Here is a 24,629-nt window from a genome sequence, read left to right on the forward strand (position 1 = left end):
CTCTGGGTTAAAATCCGTGGGGAACACGGCACAGGGGACACAATGGTGGGAGTCTATTACAGACCTCCCACCCAAAGTCCTGAGCTTGACCAGGAGTTTGCCCAGGAACTGGCTGAGGCAGCTTGCTCCAGGACCATGGTTGTCATGGGTGACTTCAATTACCCGGACATCTCGTGGGAAGATCGCTCAGCAAAATCTGAGCGGTCACAGAGCTTCCTCTCATGCGTGGATGACCTCTACCTGACTCAAGAAGTCTATGGGCCAACGAGAGGCAAAGCGCTGCTCGACCTGGTACTGGCTACTGGGGATGACCTAGTCGGCGACCTAGTGATCGATGGGAAGCTGGGTGACAGCGACCACGAGCTGATCACCTTCACCATCCGCCGAAAAGCTGGCAAGTCGGTCAGCAACGTGCAAGTCCTTGACTTCAAGAAAGCCGACTTTGACAAGCTCAGGAGGCTTGTCAGTGAGGCCCTAAGGGACCGTGACCACAGGGAGAGGGGAGTTCAAGAGGAGTGGTTGCTCCTCAAGGGAGCAATCCTCAATGCACAAACTAAGTCTATTCCATCTCGGAGGAAAGGCAGCAAGAGGGCACAGCAGCCCCCCTGGCTCTCCAGGGACCTAGCAGACCTCCTGAGGCTAAAAAGAAAGGCCTACAAAGGGTGGAGGATGGGAGTCACCTCCAAGGAGGATTATTCTGCACTGGTCCGGTCCTGTAGGGAGCAGACCAGGAAAGCCAAGGCTGCAACTGAACTCCAGCTAGCTTTGAGCATCAAGGACAATAAGAAGTCCTTTTTCAGATATGTGGGGAGCCGGAGGAAAAGCAGAGGCAACATTGGACCCCTGCTGAGCCAGATGGGGCAACTGACAACTGACGCTTGCAATAGTGTTTCAGAGTTAATTCATTGCTTTGTCATGCAGATAATGCCTATGCAAACAAATGCACACTTTTTCTTTTATGTTCATTAGAACTGCATTAATTTAGAATGCAGTGGAGTACTAGAACAACACAGAGCATTACAGTTCAGATATAGAAATGCCTAGAGACACAGTAAGGTCCTAGTTCAAGCAAAGTACTTAAACATGTGCTTAATTTTAAGCATATTCTTAACTTGTTTGACATTGGTGGTACTTAGCCACTTACTTAAGTGCTTTGCCAAATCAGGACAATAACATGTTCCTAATGCTTTAATTAGTATTCTGTGTGCTATGTCTGTCTTGTGTTGGGTTATAAATCTAATTCGGCCCCTTTGTGCATATACATTCTTTAATTATATGATCACATGCTATTTTATTTTGTACAGTACCTCAGTGCATGAGATGGATTGTGCTTAATTAATGAGCATAGATTTGTTTTCTCTTTAGTATTCTATGTGTGGTCCCAAGACTTATTTATTTTACAGTATCTAAACCCTAAAGGTAAAGTCATTAGGTTGGACCCAGAGGGTAGTAATCGATGGAAGTCACTCATCGTGGTGTCCTGTGACCAGTGGGGTCCCCCAAGGCTCTGTCCTTGGACCCATACTGTTCAACATCTTCATTAATGATGTGGACACTGGAGTCAGAAGCGGACTGGCCAAGTTCGCCGATGACACCAAACTTTGGGGCAAAGCATCCACACCAGAAGACAGGCAGGTTATCCAGGCTGACCTGGACAGGCTCAGCAAGTGGGCGGACGAGAATCTGATGGTGTTCAACGCCGATAAATGCAAGGTTCTCCACCTTGGGAAAAAAAACCCGCAGCATCCTTATAGGCTCGGCAGTGCTATGTTGGCTAGCACTATGGAAGAAAGAGACTTGGGGGTCATCATTGACCACAAGATGAACATGAGCCTGCAATGCGATGCGGCAGCTAGTAAAGCGACCAAAACTCTGGTTTGCATCCATAGATGCTTCTCAAGCAAATCCCGGGACGTCATTCTCCCCTTGTACTCGGCCTTAGTGAGGCCGCAGCTGGAGTACTGTGTCCAGTTTTGGGCTCCACAATTCAAAAAGGATGTGGAGAAGCTTGAGCGAGTCCAGAGAAGAGCCACGCGCATGATCAGAGGTCAGGGAAGCAGACCCTACGATGACAGGCTGAGATCCCCGGGGCTCTTTAGCCTGAAAAAGCGCAGGCTCAGGGGTGATCTGATGGCCACCTACAAGTTTATCAGGGGTGACCACCAGCATCTGGGGGAACGTTTGTTCACCAGAGCGCCCCAAGGGATGACGAGGTCGAATGGTCACAAACTACTTCAAGACCGTTTCAGGCTGGACATAAGGAAGAACTTCTTTACTGTCCGAGCCCCCAAGGTCTGGAACAGCCTGCCACCGGAGGTGGTTCAAGCGCCTTCATTGAACACCTTCAAGATGAAACTGGATGCTTATCTTGCTGGGATCCTATGACCCCAGCTGACTCCCTGCCCTTTGGGCGGGGGGCTGGACTCGATGATCTTCCGAGGTTCCTTCCAGCCCTGATGTCTATGAAATCTATGAAATATCTGGCCTGGCATGTCCCCTATATCTTCTAAATGGGACCACAACAGAGAAGAGGAATGTTACAAACATCCCCTCCACCTGCGGCAAGTCTCCTTTTTTTGCTTCCTTCCAATCTGTGCTCAAACTCCACCTTTATCCCCTTACTTCCTACTACTACCCTCAACTCTAGATCTACTTGTCTCTCTCAACCTCACTTTGTTCTCAATGAATAATTGTCCAGAAATTGTCAGCTTTGCAACTACTTAGGATCTCTCACAGAAGCAAGGTCAGTTTTAACCAAATTGACCATCATATAATCTGTGTTTGTATGAATGTAGGACATTTAAATTAAACAGGTTCTGGGCAGTAGCTTGTCAGTATTTGTCTTGAATTGTCACGTCTGATGTTACAGTCTTAGAACATGGCATCATGGCTAGGTGCTGTGGAGATGATTGTGAGAGACACGGCATCTTAAGGCCACTGACAGAATTCCTTTAAAGACATGATGGGATCTGATCCTCAGTCCCAACAACTGCCTCCTGCCATGCCACACGTGCATGGGTGGACTTGTGACTTTGAGTCACACCATTGCACCATACTTGCCAGTGCAGGAGGATCTTGGGATCATGATCCAGTGCTTCCTCTTCACTGACAAGTTGAAATCCAGATACCTGACAATCAGTTGATTGTCAGCTCAGCCAAGGGACTGCACTGGGTTCGGGAACCAGCCTCATGTGGTCCCCACCAGGCTGACAATCAGCTAATTGTTGGTGCAGCAGAGACCGCACCGGGGCTAGTTCCAGACCCGTTTGTCCCCTGACCTAGCTGGCCAGAGCTGCTCCTCTGTACAGGGTTTAGAGCCCCGAGCAGGTGAAACCAAAGGCTTCTACCCTGTTGGGAGCCTCTGCTTCCCCACAGTGTGTAGCCCAGCACAGGTTTAAAGTCCCAGTGCAGGGGAGCATAAGCTACTGGTGGGAGGGAGAAGAAGTTTTCCTCTGCTGATTTTTAAACCCCATGCCAAGCAACTCTGGCTGGGCAGCCTGGTGTGGGGAAGCCTCTGGTTTCCCCACACCAGGGGCTCTGCTCCCTACATCACACTGCCCAATCAGAGCTGCTTGGCATAGCATTTAAAGCCCCAGTAGGGGGGAGCTTCTCTTTCCCAGTGCTGGACAACCCATCCAGAGTTGCTTAGCACAGGGCTTTAAAGTCCCCAGTGGGGAAAGCTCTTTGGTTTCTCCCCTTCCTGGCCTCTGGCTAGGCCAAAAATCAGCTGATTGTCAGCTACCGGCCATATGTTAAATTTAAGGCAGCATAGAAATAAGCCATAAAAATGCTCTGCATTATATTTAGCGCACCCTTCCCATTTATGCTGCAATGAATAATTTAATTGCGGAATAAATATAACGTGTAGAACAGGCCTCAGAGACAGAGATCTTGTTTACCTGCAGGCGTCCCTAGAAGTAAAAAGGATGAGTGTTCTCCCCTCAAAAATATATTTAACCTAGATATCAAAAGATGGAAAGATCCTTTCAGAGAGGCAGGTCTAATTCTTTCTATTACTAATTTCCTATCCCGCCCCCCAGTGATGGGTGGCAAACAGGGGATCAATGAAATTAACCTTCCAGGTCACCCAGGAGATCCCAGTCAAAGGCTTGTTCTAGGGGCTGTACACATATGCTTTTAAGGAAGGAACTGGTGGAAGATGATAATACGGTGTCTTTAAAAATCTTGGCAGGAAGCTCCTGCCATGTGTAAGGGAGATGAAAAAAGCTGCAGTAGCTCTGTCTCTCAGGTCATTCTGTGGATGTACCTAGGTGGCATCCAAGTGCTGATGATGGCAAAATGTTCTAAACAGAACGACTCTGAGCTGCAGCTGGTGTTGGGGGCTTTAAAGCAACCACACATTAAAACAGTAAACACACTGTAAAGAATAGACCAGGTTGTTTCACCCAGTCTTTCAAGAAAAACAGACTCATCTACCCCCTTACCAGTGAAAACAATCCTTGCAATATCAAGAAACTGGCCACCATTGTCCCCGTTTTACCTATAGCAAGTTAGGGTGCCATGCTTTGTGGTTGTGTGACAAGGTTGCCTGTGTGGTTTTAGCAGTAGGTTAGAGAATGAGTTGCTTGGGATGGTTTGGATAAGGATGAGCCTAACTCAGGCAGGGAATTGGACTAGATGACCTCCCAAGGTCTCTTCCAGCCCTATTTTCTGTGATTCTGTGATTCTTTAGTGTCTGCTGCCTTGGAGAGCGCATACTGGGCACTGAGCTCCAACAGGGATGAGGGCCAAATTTTAGATGCATAAACCAGTCTCTCCCCCTTGGAGATGGTCCTGTGCAACCTTTGATATCTGTTCCCAACTGCCTTAATTTTCAGCCTAATGTAGGCATGCTAGATCACTATATAAAACGGCCCATGGGTGACAGACCAGCATACTAAGATTTCTTATCTCCAGAATGGAGAGAATCAACATCCTTCCTGTACTGTAGCGAGATAATGATTTCATTTTTGTTTCACTTTCTTCTTCATCACCAACATTTCTTTTGTCCCTCTTGCACTTAAGACATGTTAATTTCTGCCTTTGTCTCAGTTGTAGTTGTTTTCTTTCATTGTCTTTGCCAACTAAAATGAAACCATCCTCAATAGGCACATATTAGAGAATTAACATCATATTGGAATCTGGGATGAATGCAGCAGAAACAGCTGCACTGCTGAAGGGACCGCTAGAGAAAATAAAAATATTATCCTCATTTTAAATGGCAGCAAGGATTTCAAAGTGCTTTGGAAACTATAGGCCAGATACTAACTGCAGTGATTCCAATGGTGTTTCTTCAGAATTAGACCTCAGTTTACAAACTTAAGTCAATAGGACCCTGTAATAGGGGGTGCCTCTACACAAACGGGGAGATTGCTCCGATGTCCTGTAATTACAGCACATTGGAGCAGACTTGATTAATCAATTACCACGTTCCAGCAGCTTCTTGCATCTCATGTATCAGTGTTCCCACACTTAAAAATGGTGGTGGGGGTGTTTGAACTAAAGTTCATTGAATGAGCTTTAGTTCAAGTGCCCCTGCCACCATTTGTAAGTATACATGAAATGCTGTGGCGCTTTAATTAGAGTGGCTCTCAGAGCCACTCTAATTGAAGTACTGCCCTCCCCCCCACTACCCTTGGAGCACATGTAAAAGTGCCCAGGAAGCCTGGGGCTCCTGTTACTTTGAAGAGAGTCTGACAAGAACATAGAGGCCTGAGTAGGCCAGATATTGGTCTGGGCTAAGTGCCCAAATGAAAAAAATAATTGGTGTCATCTGTGAGGCATGGGCATGGCTGTAGGGGAGGTTGGAGCTGTGCATAGGCCACATGGCAGCAGGTTCCCTGAGGGTATGTATGGGCCAGGAGGGCCTACCTTGTCTGAAGACTAGTTTGGGGACTAGCAGGATCTGAGAGGGATCCAGTGGTAGGAAAACAGCAGGGCTTACTCTAGGGCCCTTAGGCAGCCTCCCTTTCCAGAATTAAAGAACATCAAGGCATGGCAGGTTGGGAGGGAAAAAGGAGGGTAACCTACAGCCAGAGAAGCAAGAGCTGCGTGGCCACCAGAGGATATCACAGCCACCTCTAGAGCACTAGTCCTATTACAGACTCCCAGGTGCACAATATTAGACATGTGCTTTGCTGGAGGTAAGTCTTACAATTTGTGATCAGACTCTGGTCCTTGATTGGAGAAATGTAGAAATAACTTTATTTACCCCCTATTTGCAAGTAGTGCTGTAGTGGCACATGTAGCAATAGTATACAAAAGTACATAAGAATACAAAATCCTGTCAGGCTCGAGTGCCAGGTGTTTTATGGAGTTAGTTGTTGGAATCTTTGCCCTTGTTTTAAAGGAAAAAGGGTTCTTTGCCACCAGCATCTGAGAGCTTTACATCATGCCTAGAAAATACCCTACAATCTGGTCTGAAATGCAAAACTCTAAAACTCTTCATTCAGAGATGATACCTTGTATTAGACCAACTAAGAAATTGCAGAAAGTTATCTTTCTTTGCAAGCTTTCGGGCACACGCACCCTTCTTCAGGCTGAGGGAAAACTAAAGATAGTAAAAGTCCCTATAGGTTGTCTGTTCCTCTGGGTCCCTGAGAGTTACTTTGTGTGACTTGCTCTTTGATGTACAAATAAGGCAGTATTTCTTCCCTGGTGGTGTCAGATAGCAGAAAGGCAGGGAGGTGTAGAAATCTTTCTTTGTTGGTTAGCAGTGAAGTTGATCATTCCAAAATCGACAAAAAATTGGCATCTTCCATGTTTCAGGGATGTATTTGGTAGCTGTGTTGGTCTGAGACAAAAAGAAATGCAAAGCTCTAAAACTCTTGGTTCAGAGATGATACCTTTTATCAGACCAACTACAAAAATCACAAAAAAAAATCTTTCTTTGCAAGCTTTTGGGCGCACACACCCTTCTTCAGGCTGAATTTTGCCCAGAAGAAGCTGAAAGTAGATGTCTGTTCCTCTGGGTCCATGAGGGTCCGTCAGGTCAGCACTTCAGTCACCATGCTCAGACTCCTGTTCCCTTTGAGGGACTGGACTGCCATCTCCTTCATTTCTTGAAACATGCTGAAGTTTTACTGGAACTTTAGTACTGACCAGCCTAAACTTGCTTACAAATGTGTGATCTCATGCAGGGACATCACTGAAGAGAGGGACATGACCAAAGAAGAAATTAAGAAGACAATGATTCTAACCTAGAACTGCCTCGTGAATTTCACTGTCTTCAAGGAGATACTGCCCATTTAGTTCTGCATCTTGGTTGACGAAATCATGTTTAGTGGAAAAAGTTATTATAGTAGAACCCATTTTTTTTGTATTTTGGGGATTCACAACCCAGTTAATTCCTAGCAGGTTGCTGAATTACGGATGAGCCACTCAGCTGATTCCTGATTTGCTGCAGTTTTTATTTCAAAGGGCACTGTTTCTCCATTCATCAGGGTTTCCTCACAGCTGACTGGAGAAGTGGTGTCATTTTAAATAAAAGTTGCAGGCAACGTCTCAGTGGTTCTATACATCTGTTTGCTGTGGCTATATATACACTAGTTCACAAACTCTTATCTTTGTAGGGGGCAAAGGAACTCGACTGTGTGAAGAATCTGGGTTCTGCTGTACTTATTTCATTATACTGTACTAGCCAATTGCCTGTCAAGAATGATGGGAGTGGGGGGCAGGCGGGGACAGAGCAGCGCCACCCACCACCCTGCACCACCGCTGCCTTCCAGGAGCTGAGGGGGAGGAGGGGGAACCTTGCCCCTCCATCCCCCTCCATCAGCACCCCACGCTGCCACCACCTTCAGCGCCGCTGGCCCTGCTCTTTGGAGGTGGTGGAGCACCACCATGACGGTGTGGATGGAGCAAGGGGGTAAGGCCAGCGGTGCTGGCCATGCTGCCCCACTCCATCCCCTCCATCTTCGCTGCCATGGTGCCGCTCCTCACTCTGGTTGTTTCACTAACCAGAGTGCTCCAAGAGTGTTATGGACAGACAGAAAGACGGACTAAGCCCTTTATTATATAAGAATAATGGAAAATCATGACCACTGTTTTGTTGCAGAACCTGTAGTTTCTTTCTGCTCCCCACCATTTCCATTGTTCTTCTGTCATAATTTTTTACAGGGATGACACTTGATTGGTGAGGGAGAAATGGAGGCTTCACCCCAGAAGAGACAAACTAAATGTTCTAAAATGCTGTTGCCATCTCACCTGGTATGATTATGAGCTACTTTACACTTTGCATTCATTTACTGATGGCTACACTGTAGAAGCACTTACTTTCCCAAGCCAAATTTCAGTTCTTATAATCAGTTCTCTGAAATGTTAACATTTCAAAATTCTATTTGGGAACACACTGAAAAAAAATGAAAGTATTCTGTGAAATGAAATGTTTGAAAAAAAATGTTTAGGGTTAATTATTTTTTTAAAATTCAACTTTTAAAAAGCATAATTTAAAATATAAAATTATTCTCAAAATGAAAATTTGTTCAGAAACAAAACAATTGAAATAGCCTTTTCTGGCATTATTAAAATGTTTAATTAATTTTCCTTTGATATTTGGTGACTTAGCACATTCATGAGGCAAGTTTTGATTTCAAGGAAACAGCATTTCCTGACAGAAAAATACTCTTTTGAAAAATTTCAACCAGCTATAGTGTTGACATCAAATTAGAGATCTCTGGTGTTATGATGAAGCAATTATTAGCTATTTCTTCACTAGATCCTTCATCTCTTTCAGTCTCTGTTGTGGATCTGGGAAGCAGAGATTAAAGTATGTAATAATTAGTATAGTAGAGCTTTGACCTCCTATCAGTACCACAGGAGGGTCTTTCTTATCACAGTCTGGTTTGTCAGCATTACCTTTCTCTTTAACCTGCTGGTTTCAACCAATTGTTGTAAGGTCATTGTTCACCTTCACTCAATAACCCCAGGCATCCAATTAAAAATCATTGTGCACAGAAAATGTGATCACCTGGGAATAGTAAGAGGGCACGGCATATACATGAAATGCATTTAATATGAGACATTTACACCTTCTATCAAATCTGACATTTCCAATTGATTGACTTGTGAACTTTAGTTTGGACTATTAGTCACTTGCCCTAGGGAATGATCAAACAAGAAGAGAGGGACACAAAGGGTCCCATCCAGTTTCACCATTATGCGCCTAAGGGGCACATATGTGGCTGCATCGGTGCAATGTTTGTAACTTACACAAAGTCTGGATTCTATTTGCACTTGCACACCTGCACTTGTGCTACATACTCAGAAGGTTATATGTAACCACATAACACAGACAGAATAGCACCACTGGGACATGTATAACTCCATTGGCGACGTGTAGGGGGTGCATGTGCACCCCCTGAGATTGGCGGTGCACCCCCTGAAATTGACTGCTGCCGACGGTTGCCGCTCGCTGCCACCGACACCTCTGGCGGCATCTGCGGGCGGTCACCGATCGCCACCGGCTGCTGCTGACGCTGCTGGTGGTGTCTGCAGGTTGTCGCTGATCACTGGTTGGTGCTTGCCATTCCCCACCTCACCACTGACACTGCCGCCACCTGCGGGTGGTCACTGTGCCCCCCCCCCAGCCTTGGGAGGCATGTGACATTCAGATATAACTCCATTTAAATCCCCAAAACACAACTGCCAAAGAATCATGATTAGTGTTGAAGAAGGAAGTCCCTCACCCAGGTTCTAGGCCTTCCCCAAGAGTTTTGAACTGGCATTTCCCACTTTCTAGACAATTGCTCTGGCTATGAGGCCATAAGGTAGACATCACCCTGAAGCTCCCACTAACTCACCACAAGAGAAGCTATGTTTTGAGCCAGGGAAAGGAAAGCAAAGCAGAAGGAGAGTGATGCAGTGAGGTGAGTTCTATTTTGGAGTGGGGGATGGGAAAGTACAAGGTTCTAGCTCCTAACCCAGAGGTGGGCAAAATGCAGACCATGGGCTGCATCTGGCCTGCCAAAGGATTTTATCCATCCTGCAGCAGGTCCCCTGGTCTTACCTGCAGCAGGTCCCCAGGTGCGAAGGGCAGCCTAGGCCATGGCACATGCAGCCAGTCCCACTGCCCCTGGGCACACAATGGGGCTGATGGGGTGTGGTAGCTGGACTGCATTTCCCAGGAGCCCTGATGATGGTAGCTCCTTCTGCCCGCTGCTGATGGACCCAGCCCTGCTACCCAGACACCTCAGCCTGCCCATCCTGCACCCACCACTGGGGGTAGGACCTGCGTGGACAGGATGCTTGCCTGGGCAGCTGGGATGGGGCTGCAGGCTGGTGGGGAGCAGAGTCTGGGAGCAAGACAGGTGGGCAGGGCTGGGGAGACCCCAGGATCTTGGGCTGGTGACAGTGCGCGGCAGCAGACCCACAGACCTCCCAGATCTGCCCAGAGCCCTGGCTCCATGCTGTCCCGCTCCCAAACAATACTCCTCACCCACGGCCCCATCCCACATAGGGAGTTTTGGTGAATTGTTGCATGTGGGTGGGGGGGAGGGGGGGAGTGCAGTGCTGACCTAGCCCATGACAGCTCAGCACAACTCCCTATATGACCTGCGGAACCATTAATTGCCTACCCCTGTCCTAAACCAAATGGCTTTTCTGTACCTGGCAAGGGTTCCTGTGGATCATAGCTTTTATTGGTCCAACTGCATGGGTAAAATAGACAAGCTTTCAGGTACTGCAGTGCCCTTCCTCAGGTCTTTGGGAAAGAAAGCAGATAGAGAAGAGCTAAATAGCATATAGAACAAGAGCTTGTTTAAATCTCCATATATAAATAAAAAAGGGAGTTAAGAAATAATTGTAGTTAGGCAACAGACAAGAGATTCAGTAGAAACCTGCTAAGTGTAAGAGCTCTAGACCATTCAGGAGAGTTGTTTAGTGCTAATTTCTGCACTTGTGAGAGGCAGAAATTAGCCAGTATCATGTAGATCCTAAGGGACCATAAAGTCATTGTCTATATTAAGTCCCTGTTTCTTAGTATCCAACGGGCTAATGACTTTTTGTTTCCAGACTTGTCTTTTGAAGGTGTTTTGTAAATCTCTCTTGAACACAAGAACTGTTTGGTGAGACAGGGTGTGTTTTTTCTGTGAAAAATATTTTTCTACCTGTGTTCTAGTATCTCTGTTATTTATCTTTTCTATGCTCATTCATTTTGATGTGTAGCTTTTGTCTGGTTTTATCTACAAAGTTTCGACAAAGGCATTTGGTGCACTGGATGAGGATTCTAGGATTCCATATTTTTGGTTAAGTGTGTGTGATCTACTGATTCTGATGATTGTATTGTGAGGAATGTTGATAATTGTGTTCATCTGTCACAAATGTACTGACAGATCTTGCATTTATTGTTAAGGCAGGGCTGAGTCCCATTAGGTGTCTTCCTTGGAGTCCCAGAACAGCAGAGACTTCCTGTGATTGAAGGAGGGTGATTGCACCTAAAAGCTTGCTAATAACTTGCAGGTAAGAAGCTTGCAGGTAAGACCCTATGAGGAGAGACTGAGGGACCTGAATCTCTTCAGCCTCTGCAAGAGAAGGCTGAGAGGGGATCTTGAGGCTGTCTACAAGTTCATCAGAGGGGGACAGCAAGGGATAGGAGATGCTCTGTTTACCTGGGCACCCCTTGGAGTAACTAGAAATAACAGCCACAAACTGACAGAGAGCAGATTCAGGTTAGACATCAGGAAGAACGTCTTTACAGTAAGAGTTACCAGAATCTGGAATGGGCCTCTAAGGGAGTTGGTACTCTCCCCTACCTTGGGGGTCTTTAAGAGAAGACTGGACAAGCACCTGGCTGGAGTCATCTGACCCCAGTGCTCTTTCCTGCCCAGGGCAGGGGGTCGGACTCAGTGATCTGCTGAGGTCCCTTCTGACCCTAATATCTATGAATCTATGAGACCCTGTCAGGTGGGATGCAGGAGGAAGGGCACTCCCAGACAGCATGGCAGTGCTGCATAATGGTCAAGACCTTGTGGGTAAGGTGGATGGTCGCAACTGACTACAGTTGTTGGTCCAGTCGTGCCTGCAAGGCCATGGCCTTTACGTGGGAGCTGACCTTCATGTTCGCCCCTTGGGACCCAGGCTGTACCCCTGCAAGTGTCACCAGCAGACGCAGCCTGCCTGAGCCCCCGCCTGCCTTGATCCCTCCAGTGACACTCCAGTTTGAGTTTGGTTTCACCCTTGGCTTTCCTAGTTCATTCCCTACAGGTTTGGGCCAATGCTGAATACTCCTCTTTGGTGGTGTTACCTGACTTCCATCCCTTATAGGCTTCTCTTTTCAGATACAGGAGGTCCATGAAAAGAGAAACCTATAAGAGATAGAAGTCAGGTAGCACCACCAAGGAGGAGTATTCAGCACTGGCCCAAACCTGTAGGGAATGAACTAGGAAAGCCAAGGGTGAAACCAAACTCAAACTGGCTACAGGAATCAAGGACAATAAAAAGTCCTTCTTCAGATACGTGGCAAGTTGGAAGAAATACAAGGGCAACACTGGACCCTTGCTAAACCAAACGGGGCAGCTGACAGCTACCACCCAAGAAAAAGCTAATCTCCTTAATGATTACATTGTGTCAGTCTTCTGTCAGCCCAAGGGGATCACCCTGCCTAACAAGATGCCAAGGTATAGGAGAACACATGCCCATCATCGGTGAAGATCGTGTGAGGGAACACCTTGAGAGGCTGGACATCCACAAATCAGCTGGCCCAGATAGAATGCACCCAAGAGTGCTAAAGGAACTGGCTGACATCATAGTATGGCCAATGGCAAGGATATTTGAGAACTCATGGTACTTTGGAGAGGTTCCTGAAGATTGGAAGATGGCTAACGTAGTGCCTATGTTCAAGAAAGGGAGGAAGGAAGATCAAGGGAAATACAGGCCAATCAGTTTGACCTCCATCCCTGATAAGATCTTGGAAAAAATCAAAGAAAACATTAACAACAGGTTAATGAAAAGCAACATTCTGAGAGAGAGCCAACATAGGTTCACTGAGGGTAGGTCTTGCCTGACCAACCTCATTTCCTTCTATGACCAAGTGACACATTTGGACAAAGGAGAAGATGTTGATATCATATATTTAGACTTCAAAAAAACCTTTGACTTGGTCTCCCATTATGTCCACATGGTAAACCTGGGGAACTGCAGCCTCAACAACCTTACGGTCCGATGGCTGGGGAACTGGCTCCATGGTCAGACCCAGAGAGTGATAGTCAATGGAACCAAATCAACATGGTGCATGGTGACAAGTGGCATCCCCCAGGGCTCTATACTTGGACCAGTACTCTTTAATGTATTTATAAACAATCTGGATTTTGGTGTCAGAAGCAGACTAGCTAAATTTGCCAATGACACCAAATTATGGGTAAGTGTGGTCACACTAGAGGATAGGCTGATGATTCAGGCTGACCTGGACAGGCTCACAAGGTGGGCGGATCAAAACCTGATGGCATTTAACATGGAGATATGCAAGGTGCTCCACCTCAGAAACCCCTCCCCCACACATCATATTTGTAGGCTCAGCAGCACTACGCTCACTACCACTCTTACAACTGAAAGAGACTTGGGGATCATGATTGACCACATGATGAACATGAGCCACCAATGCAATGCCACAGCTGGAAAAGCAAACAAAACCCTGGCTTGCATTTATGAATGCATCTCAAGCAAGACCCAGAAAGTCATCCCCCCACTTTACTCAGCCTTGGTGAGGCTGAAGCTGGAATAGTACGTCCAGTTCTGGGCTCTGCACTTTAGAAGGGATGTGGAGAAGCTTGAGAGAGTTCAGAAGAGAGCCATGTGCATGATTAAAGAACAACAGAGTAGGCCTTATGAGGAGAGGCTGAGAGCCATGGGACTCTTCAGCCTGGAGAAGCAAAGCCTCAGGGGGGACTTGGTGGCAGCCTATAAGTATATAAGGGGTGTGCATCAGGAACTGGGAGAATGTCTGTTCACCAGGGCACCCCAAAGGAAGACACGGTCCAATGGTCACAAACTCCTGGAAGACCATTTTAGGCTGGACTTAAGGAAAAACTTCTTTACCATCCAAGTCCCCAGACTCTGGAATAGACTCCCCCCAGAAGTGGTGCAAGCATCTACTCTGGATACCTTTAAGAAACACTTGCATGCCTATCTTGCTGAGATCCTTTGACCCCAGCTGACTTCATGTCCCTTGGGCAGGGGGCTGGACCCCATGATCTTGCAAGGTCCATTCCAGCCCAAATGTCTATGAAATCTATGACACATGACCGAAGGAGGGGACCGTGGGCTTTTAGCACCTTGTCTTGCCCCTGACCCTGCTCCCTGCCTCACTCACCCGCACCCCACTGGCCCTAAGTTCCCCCCTGATCTCCCCCCCTACAGCACACAAAGAGATGGGACACAGTTCAAAAATTTATTGAGCAGCCTGTGTCTCTGCAGCTGGATGGGCATGGGCCTCTCACACCCTGATGAAGGTGTCAATGCCAGCTGTGATATCCCTAGCAGCAGGGGGCAGGGACATGTAGCGCTGCCACAGGTATCCCTCCAGGTGGCAGCACAGATTGCAGGGCATTATGGTTTTGTCTCCCATGCCATCATAGCTCAGGGTCCCAAACCAGGAGTGCAGGTGTGCCTGGGGCACCAGGAGGATCAGCAGCAGCAGGGCATAGTGGCTTGGGGACCCCTCAGCCTGCATAAACAGCTCACTGTACACCACCTGGGGCACACACAGTAGGCGCATGCTCAGGGCTGGCCCCAGGGCACCTCCTTTCCCAGAGAGGCTCCCTGCAGGGAGGGTGGGGGCCAAAGGTGACACATAGGGGGTACATGGGGGTGCACATGCACCCCCTGGGAGCACTGGTACACCCCCTGTCAGGCCATGCTCCCTGTTTACCCAGCGGGCAGGGGTGTAGGTGGGAGCACCAGTGCCCCCCTGTGAACACTGGCTGGGGAGTGGGGCTGCCAGTAAAAGTGGCTGCGCCACTTCCAGAAGTGGCTGTGGAGTTATGGTGAGTGAGATCAACCATGGGGGACACCCACCCTCCCCCCCGGGCCAGCAGGATCATCTGCCAGGGGACCCTCCCCCCCGGTCACAGATTGGTGTCAGGGGGGGCACATGCCCCTCCCGACTCAAGAGGTACCACACACCCATGGTGGGGGCACAGCCAGCCTCTCGCCCAAGTTGTCTGTGAGTCCCATGCACCTCAAGCCCAGGCAGTGTGTGCTGGGTGGCAGCACAGAAGAGTGGCTGGCCTACAGAAGAAGGGTGGGGAGCAGGGTCTATAGCTGCAGCAACAGGTGCTGCCAACAGCCTGACCTGTCCCACCCTGGGAAGGGGGCAAGGGAGACAGGCCGCCTGTGGTCAGCACCCAGTGGTCTACTGGCCCCAGGGAAGAAAGTGGAGGCAAGGGAACTTGGTCAGCGGTTGCCTGTACCCAGGCCTGCCTGGCCAACTTACCATGGTCCCTGGGCGCCCGTGCATGGCCGACCCCGTAGCTGAGGCCAGTCAGCACATGGCCCATGGTGTAGAGCATCTTATCTCTGAAATGTTGCAAGCTCTCACAAAAGACTTCTGTCTCTTGCCTCTGCAGGACCAACATCTGGACGTGGGGGAGAGCAGCCCCAGCAGGGATGAGGACTCTGGGTCACCACCACCCAGTACTGGAGCAATCCAGATGTACCAGCTGTGCCAGCAGCGTACCCTGGATAGGAACCTCCTCCTCCAGTGGCTGATGGTGGCGGAAGAGGAGCAAGAGACATGGGTACAGGCACAGGCCTGGCAGGCAGAAAATATCACCCAGGAGACCACCCAGGACGAGGTGCAAGACTGGGCACAGTGGGACCACTGGTCATGAATGGAGGTCCTAGAGTGGGAGTGCATGGAGCTGCTCTGGCAGCAGGTGGCCATCCAGACCCAGACAGTAGAGGCCGAGGAAGCTAATCATTGGACCCTGGACACCCTCCTGGCCCTGGCTGTTGCACCCATGCCCCTCATTGCCCAGCCCCCACCAATGGCCCCACAGGGCCCTGGGTCCCACTCACTGCTCCACAGCTGGCCCTCTGCAGGAGGGCATAATTGTGGGCATCCACTACAGGCCAAGCCAGGAGGTGGAGGTGGATGAGGCCTTCTTTAAACAACTGATGAAATCTTCCAAATTGCAGGACCTGGTTCTCATGGGGAACTTTAATTATCAGGACAATCTCCTGGGATGGAAATACAGTAGTGCACAAGCAGTCCAGCACTTCTTGGATTGTGTTGGGGATAACTTTTTGATACAAGTGGTAGAGAAGTCACTTAGGGGAGAAGTGCTTCATGACTTACTGCTCACAACTTGGGTGACAGGGAACATGAAATAATAGAGTTCAAGATCCTATGGGAAGAAAGGAAGGAGAGCAGCGAAATAAGGACACTGGACTTCAGAAAAGCAACTTTAACAAACTGAGGGAACTGGTTGGCAGGATCCCCTGGGAGGAAAGTGTAAGGGGAAAAAGAGTCTAGGAAACTTGGTTGTACTTTAAGGAGGTGTTTTTTAAGAGCCTAGGAGCAAGCTGTCCCAATGCAATAGAAATGGGAAGTCCAACAGGAGGTCAGCCTGGCTTGACAGCAATCTCTTCAATGCACTGAAACTCAAAAAGGAACACTACAAGAAGTGGAAATGTGATCTTAGTACTAGGGAAGAGGATAAGAATATCACACAGGTGTGCAGGGAGAGAGTTAGAAAGGCTATGGCACAATCTGAGGTGAAGCTGGCAAGGGACATACTAAAAAGAAATAAAAGGGGATTTTACAAGTACATCAAACATCAGAGGAAGCCCAGAGAAACCATATGTCCCTTGCAGAATGTGGAAGTGCACTAGTTATAGATGATTCAGAGAAGGCTGAAGTATTTAATGGGGTTTTTTTTTTACCTAAGTCTTCGTGAATAGGGAATGCTACTAGATGAGTGCCATTGGCAGAAAAAGGAAGGAGCAGGGTTGCCAACCCAGAAACATGTTTTTTACTGATAATCTGCAAACTTCTTACTGACAACCAATCTTTTTTACTGATACATGTTTTTCCTGATATGTTTTCCATAATGTAAGTATAACTCTTCTACCAGGCCGTCATGCTTCCAGAACCCAGTTAGAAGAACTGGGCTCAAATGTAGAAATGCAACAACAAACATAGTAAAAAAGTTTGGTTTGTCAGTAAAATGTTTGCAGGAAAAAAGAGTCTTGGATTGGCAACTCTGCTCGACTGCAGCAATAGTTTTATACCATGCTGTCCCCACCCCAGCCCACCCTTACCTTACCCATGCCTGCTAGCCTCGCTCTCCCCATCCCCAAGCACATACCCCTAAAGAAGCCTACCTGCTTCAGCCTACCTGACCCAGCAATTTATAGGCAGTTGACAGGATTCAGCAGCAACAATAGTACATGACTGAAGTGGTCAACAAGACCCTGGATAAAAGCTTCCTGCAGAGTGCTTCGCTCCTGCTCCTGTTCCTGCTCCTGCTGCATACCAGGTGGCACTGCTGTACTCTTTCGGTGTTTCAACAGTGCATCCAGCTGCTTTCCCATCAAGAGCTCTGGCTGCTTAGAGTTTTTACAGACACCTAAAGGTTTTTTTCCATATTTTACACACAGGCATTTTAGCCTGATTTTTCCTTTTAAATTGACTTTACTTAAATTTATGAGCAGTTGGCAACCCTGAGAAGAAGATAAACATCCTAGGATAATAGATAAACAGGTTAGAGATTACTCAAAGAAGATAGATGCTTTCAACTCAGCAGGGCCAGAAGGGATGCACACCAGGGTATTGAAGGAATTAGCTTAAGTAATTTCAGAATCATTGGCTATCCTCTTTGTGAACCTGTGGAGGTCAGGTGAGGTCCTGGATGATTGGAAAAGGACAAATATAGTGCCTATCTTTAAGAAAGGAAAGAAGGAGGATCCAGGGAATTCCAGACCAGTCAGCCTGACATCAATACCTGGAATGATCATGGAACAGCGACTTAGGGCATCTATTACAGAGGACCTAGAGAAGAACAAATTGATCAGAAACAGCCAGCATGGATTCACCAAGAGTAAGTAATGGCTGACCAACCTGACTTGCTTCAGTCATAAGGTGAAAGGCTCTCTGGTTAGAAAGAGCAGTGGATATGATATATCTTGATTTTAGCACCACTTCTAATAGTCTCCCATGGCATTCTCATTAACAAGCTAAGGAAATACAGATTAAATTAAAGTACTGTAAAGTGGATACATAACTGATTGGGCAATTGTAGTAAACGAGTAGTCATCAATGATTCAATATCTACTCAGGAGGAAATAGCAAATGTGTCTTGAATTTTGCCCCATCCTACTGCTACAGCAGGGAAAATAAATATGGGGAGTCAGGTACCCCTTTGCCTGCCTTCTTCCCTGCCCCCCACCAACTTCTTCCCCTCCTCCTTACTATCCAACCCTGCTTTCCCTGAGTATGTGGAAGCGAGGCTCAAATTGAATAAAATACCTTGAAATAAGCATAGTTGTAGTAATTTGCATATATCACCCATTGAATTGATGCATTTCAGCCTTTTTGAAACTGCTGCAAGTTTTAGCAAATGTTCTCCATTAATGCACTTCTGAGCTGCACTTTGGCACCTACTTATATGTTGTACAAATTGGGCATGTCTACATACACCATTAGTGCGCAACAATAAATTGTAGCACTTATTTAGTTTAATAATAGTTTATTGCTTGTGGGAAGCTCCTGGGCATGCTGTTTACATATGCACCCAGGCTGCAGCACATTGAGCCAAGTTGGAGCAACCCTAGCTGGCAGAGAGTCCTGGGGGGGTCAGCCTGGGGCTGCTTTAACCAGGTTCAGTGTGTTGCAAAGGGGCTGGCTGGAGCATGAAGGTGCTTCAGCATGTGTCTAGCTGCCATGCAACCCTTGCACTGAAGCACCCTCATGCCCTAGCCAGCCTGGACAGCGTCTACATGTGGGCTGATGCACATGAAGAAAACTCCACAGCAGCACATTTGTAAATACTACAAGAATTTACAAGTAGTACCCTGAGTTTATTAGTTTCCTGCACCCTAATTAGCTCCTATTCATGACTGGAACTGGGTGTCCTTGCCATAAGTCCTGGGATGCTTCAAAAATGTATATGCAGATATGGCATAGAGCAGCCTGGTCCAGCTTCACCTCATGGAGCGTGGGGCCACATTAATCATATGCGACAGGCTGAGAGAGGGGCCAACGGAGGGATTCTTGTGAACTGTTTGGAGCCAATTTTTGTGATGTTTGCCAGACATTTAAGGCTGGTGAAGAAACAGGAATAATTGGAAATGGGAAATAAAGGCACAGCTCAACTGTGGGAGTGAAGAGGAAGTCAAAATATATGCCATGTAGTGGTTCACTATGACTTGAAAAAGAGTAGGTGCTGAGGGGGACTGCGTTCAGTGAGCACTACCATAATTCTTATTTAGGTGGGTTGTACTAACCTGTATTTGGAAGGGGTAAAGTTCCTTTGGGTCAATTTTGACCCAAATCTGACTGGACAGAAAGCATGGGAAGAGACCCAGTCAGTCCCACAAGCACCCATATCACAAGCTTTGCCTGTCAGTAGCTAGGGGTGTGGGGCCCCAGAACCCCCCTGCACTGATCTCCTCAGCAGCTGGCAGGCATTGTGGCCGCAGCAGGGGCCATCATCCCTGCAGCTGTCACCCCGCTGCGCCTTAACACACGCGGTGTCACCCATGGCATGAGTTTTGCTTGTCCGCAGCTTGAGGCGCAGTTCCCCCCAAACCCCTCACCAGTCTTCTTGAAACTTGGCAGGCTTTGTGGCCTCAGCAAGAGCTACCAGCTGTGCAGTTTTGAACGTCCTGTGTTGTAACACATAGATGTGACAGGAGTTTTGCTTTCAAGAATTTGGGGTGCAGTTCCCCCCAAACCCCTGCACTGATCTTCTTGAAGCTTGGCAGCATTCATGCGCTCTGCAGAGTCTACCACCCCTGAAGATTTCATCCAAATTGGACAAAAAACAACAAAGTTATAGATATTTTATTGTTTTCCCATTATGCCCTATGACCGGGTCTCCGAGGTGGCTCTGAAGCACTTTGGAAGTTCCAAACCGCTCCGGGAACCCTAATGAGGCCAGCGCATCGACCCGGGTGTGCTGCTTCAGACCCTGAAGCATCCAAACCTTCTCTGGATCCAAAGCTCTGTCCGAAGCCTTGCACAGGCCTAATGGAAACGAGCTTTTCTCTGTTGCCTTAGGGAACAGGACAAGGAACAATGGCCTCAAGCTTCAGCAGGGAAAATCTAGGTTGGAGAATAGTAAGAACTTTCTGATGATGACAGTGGTCAAGCATTACAAGAGACTGCCGAGAGAAATTGTGGATTCTCCATTTTTGGAAGTTTTCAAGAGCATCTTAGACACTTGACTAGGATGGTCTAGTTAAGGATGATCCTGCTTCAAGAAGGGGGCTGGACTAGATGACTTTCTGCGGTCCCTTCTAGTCCTGCTTTCCTATGATCAGGGCAGGTAAGTAATCATTGGAACCAATTACAATGGGACATGGTAGATTTACCACAATTGGAGGTCTTTAAAATCAAGATGACCTTGTAAAAGATATATTCCAGCCCAACAAAGACTTACATCCCTGATGAATGTATCACTAGGTAAAATTCTCTCACCTGCATTATGCCAGAAGTCAGAGAAGATGATCACAGTGACCCTTTAAGCCTTAAAATGTATGAAACTATGAATTAGTTTGGTACTCGGTAATGAGAAATTGGATGGGATCATAAAACAGGACATTTATGCCATGAATAATGAACATATGGAGGTTATTACATGACACAACAAGTACATTGGCAGAGTAGAGACTGCTGTAAGATCCATAAAAAGTGGCTTTAGGAAATAAATGGTTGCTTACCTGGCAAATGAAAGGCAGTAACCTCAGTTAAACAGAAGGCATTTACCAATGTGAGCTGTGAAGGAAAAAGCCAATGTTTACTAGAAAGTTTTCTGTTGTGGTTTTTGTATTCATCACACAGGTGCCTGTCTCTCCCAATTAGATATAACATTCAGTTTAGGTGGCAGAATTGGGGCTCTAGGAGGAAGGGAAAAAGAAGCCATGCCTTCTCAAATTTAACAAGCAATCTGCTTAGTCAGGGATCATGTGAAGGGAGCTCTTATGGAGCTAACAGACAGAGCTTTTGCATTCTGCTCACCACTAGTCAGGTGAGATGATTTGAATAGGCTGGGCTTCTGCTCAGAGATCCTTTTCATACCAATCCTTCAGGTGTCCTCAGGCTGCTTTTTCTCATGGCTTCTCTGAGGATGCAGGAAGCATGAATCAAATTCACTGCCTAGATGAATCTGTCAGTGGTGGTTGTGTGTCAGTTGAATGCAGGAAGTTTCACTGTATGTTTTTCAAAGAGGAACTGAATTAGGATTGCCACTACTGAAGGAAGTCCTTAGGTGTATGGACAAGAAAAAAAAATATATCAGTTTAAAATTATACAGGTTTTCCCTAAGCATGGCGGTGCACCCCTACAAAAAGAGTGTCAGTGGTGCCTACGGGTGGTCACCACTTGCCACCACCCTCCCAACCACCAACACCGCTGGCAGCGTCTGAGGGCAGTCAGCTATCCCTGCTGGCTGCTGCCAATGCTGTCGGTAGCATTTGCAGGGGGTCGCCAACCCCTGGTCGCCACTCGCCACCCCCCGCCAACAGCGCCAGCAGCATCTGCGAGAACTCCCACTTACCACCGCCGTGCTCCCGCCGCTGCTGCCATGCCCCCCCAGCCACCGGGGGGCACATGTCGTTCATGGGTTTGCCACAGGTCAGGCTGAACCAATATAATTATTATAACACAGCCAGAAGGGTGTGGCTCTGCAGGCAATTTAATCAGCTCTGATGAGAGGCAGAGATGATTATCTTGAATGCAGTCCTGTGGGAATGTGGCTATGCTCGTGTTACTCAAGAGGTAGCGACTGGCAGCTATATTCCAAACAGGAAGCAGCAAAGTCACCGGTCATACTGCACTAAGCTTCTGCTAAATTAGCTTTACCTTTCATCAGAATTACTTAGTAAAGTCACATTCATGTAGCCCTGAAAAGTCATTAGCTGGCCTGGATGCAGCACTGTGGGAATATAGCTATACTGTATCTGCTTCAGGATGGAGCCTGTGTCTACCTCCCAACCTGGAAGCAGCATAGCTGTGAGTACATGGTACCAGGCATTGTGCTACATCCTCCAAGTAGATTTAGCAGGACAGCCGCAGACACCAACCCAAACAAATTTTTCATATTCAGGACAAAAGTCTTCCTTCAGAGAATTCTCAGGAATCCTGGGACATAGCTCTGACATTCAGATTTGACTGGAAAATACAGGACAGTTGGTCACCATGAGTGCCTATAGATGTTTAGGGGCTGCACTCTAACTTATGGCACTTTACACAAAGTACCATGAATTACAGCCCCCCCCACAACTTAACAGACTTCTGCCTGTTGGGTTGGGGGTGGGGATCGAGCCTGCATGCACTAGCTCTGGCCAACAGGAAGGGACACTCCCATAGCCTCCAAGGAGGCTGCTGAACCACCCCTCTCCCCAGTGCTGCCCTCCCCCACCCCATTGCTCTGGGGCTGTCAACAGGGGAGGGAGGGGAAAGGGAGCAGCAAGGAGCTACTGGCTGGGCTTTGCTTGGCCAGAGCTTGGGGAGGTGGGGGCTGAAAGAGAGCTGCCTTGTCTCACAGGTCTGGCCTGCTTCCTCCTGCCCAGTACCCCAGCTGGAGTAGCTGGCAAGGGGGCTCTGTTCCACCCTGCCCCTGCCCCAGCAGCAGGTCTGTGCTGCTCCCTTCCCCCTCCCTCCCCCACTGACAGCTCTGGAAGTGGGCCTGGGCTAGTGCTTACCAGTCCCATCCTGCCCTGCACAACAAATTAAACCTTGAGGGAACACAAGTTCCCTAAGGCACTCTGATTTAGAGTGCCTTTACCTAATACCTGATTTGACAAGGGTTATTTTTTCATGTAATTGGCCATTTTAAAGGGGTTCTTCAGCTGTGCACTTGTTAATACCACAGCTGTAGAGCACTTTCAGGGGCCTGATTACACAAAAAATGTACCATGTAAGCACCCTGTAGGGACAGTGCTCTGTACATTAGGCTTTACTGCTGCCCATCCCCTCTGCCAGGATATACTGAAATCTTAAAAAATCGACAAACAAAAATATTTTTTAAAGTTCCATTAAAATTGCTGTATGAAAACGGTACAATTATCCACTACATTGTATGCAGAACACAGACACGTAAAAACAATGACATTAAAAGTTAAAGGCAGCATAAAACTTATGCTGTGTAAATGATAAACATATGTTAAAGATCAAGCATATTTCATCACAGTGTGAAATATGGATGCCCCAGCTGCCCGATTATAGTACCCTGGTGGCTGCTCTGGCCTTGTAACTTATGTTTTTCCCTTCTTTTCTGTATCCCTTGAAACCAACATAACAACATTAATATATTAAAAATCCAAGCATCCCATGGTCCAAGATCAGGTAGCTTAAATAAAATATATCTTTATTCTTGAGTGTGCTTATTAATTTTGGCAATGTAAACATCAATTATGTCTTTAACTATTCATCTCCTTCTGTTACTGATTTGTAAACGATGCAAGAAAAAAGCAGGAAAATACATAAGATTTTAGTCACTCAGGTAGAAAAGAAATGGTTTTAGCACTTCTAGATACAGGAGTTAGAAGTAAGTTTCTCTGTTGTTTTCTAATTACTCTACAGGAACTAAATCTGAGGTCCAACCAGTAATGGGTGCATCCAAACCTTGTTCATTTGAGGGCCACATGATTTACCACTTCCAGCTGGGCAAAATTTCGATGCCCCTGGATTAATCATTTTCAAACACTGTGTCTTCTGATAAATGGAGTGGCATGGGAATTCATTCCACGGTACAATAAAGCCTTTGTCCTGCTGGTAAGATGATATTAGTCTTACTAGAATGCACAGCTTGTACTATTACAAACTATAATGCTATAAGAGCAATGAAGCTTTAATACTGTAAGAGCTACAAGGATATTAACATATTTATTTCATAAATGCTGATACAATTCGGCGGTCCAGTTCAGAGACCTGCACCCTTAATCCATGCAAGTTATGGATCTACTCAGTTCCAAGTGACTGTTCTTCAAAGGTCTCAAAGGTCCAGGTCAGCTTCCTCTGAGTATACTAGTTATTAATGACAGTACTGAAGTGATGTTTTAATCTTGCTACTTAGTGCTGCTGGGTTTGCTTCTCTCCCAGAGACCCAAAGAATGGTGCTGTGATACCTGAAAGTTTGCCCAAGTCTATCTTAACCATGCGGTTAGTCCAATAAAAGATAATCACCCGCAACAATCCTTGCTTCTATTTATTAATGTAATTTGCGGTGTAGGGACAATATTACAGACCTGAAAAAAGAAAAGAAGATTCCTTTGTAAGAGAGATTTTCGCAAGTCTGTGGTTATAACTAACAAATCTGTGTCGTATAGCTTCTCTGGGAAGAACTGCCAACATGCTTCCCTCCCACCCTTCTCTTCTGGGGGAGAGCTAGTGCCAGCCCAGACACCAGCAGGGCACCTGAAAAAATGGGAGAAGGGCCTTGCCAGCCTGTAACCCCTAAAGACAGCTGGTC

The 24,629-nt window shown here is 47.1% G+C and overlaps 1 long non-coding RNA gene across 1 annotated transcript in view; it reads left to right on the forward strand.

Annotated features, from left to right (window-relative positions):
* Window positions 1-18,412, forward strand: part of LOC112551722 — a 97,266-nt gene extending 78,854 nt beyond the window's left edge. The window contains exons 2-3 of the long non-coding RNA XR_003096037.1: window positions 11,351-11,457; window positions 15,561-18,412. This is a non-coding gene — a long non-coding RNA (uncharacterized LOC112551722). The remainder of the gene's footprint in view (window positions 1-11,350; window positions 11,458-15,560) is intronic.
* Window positions 18,413-24,629: the final 6,217 nt, after the last annotated feature.

The sequence above is a fragment of the Alligator sinensis genome, unplaced genomic scaffold (assembly GCF_000455745.1).
Source record: "Alligator sinensis unplaced genomic scaffold, ASM45574v1 scaffold264_1, whole genome shotgun sequence".
Taxonomy (NCBI): Eukaryota; Metazoa; Chordata; order Crocodylia; family Alligatoridae; genus Alligator; species Alligator sinensis.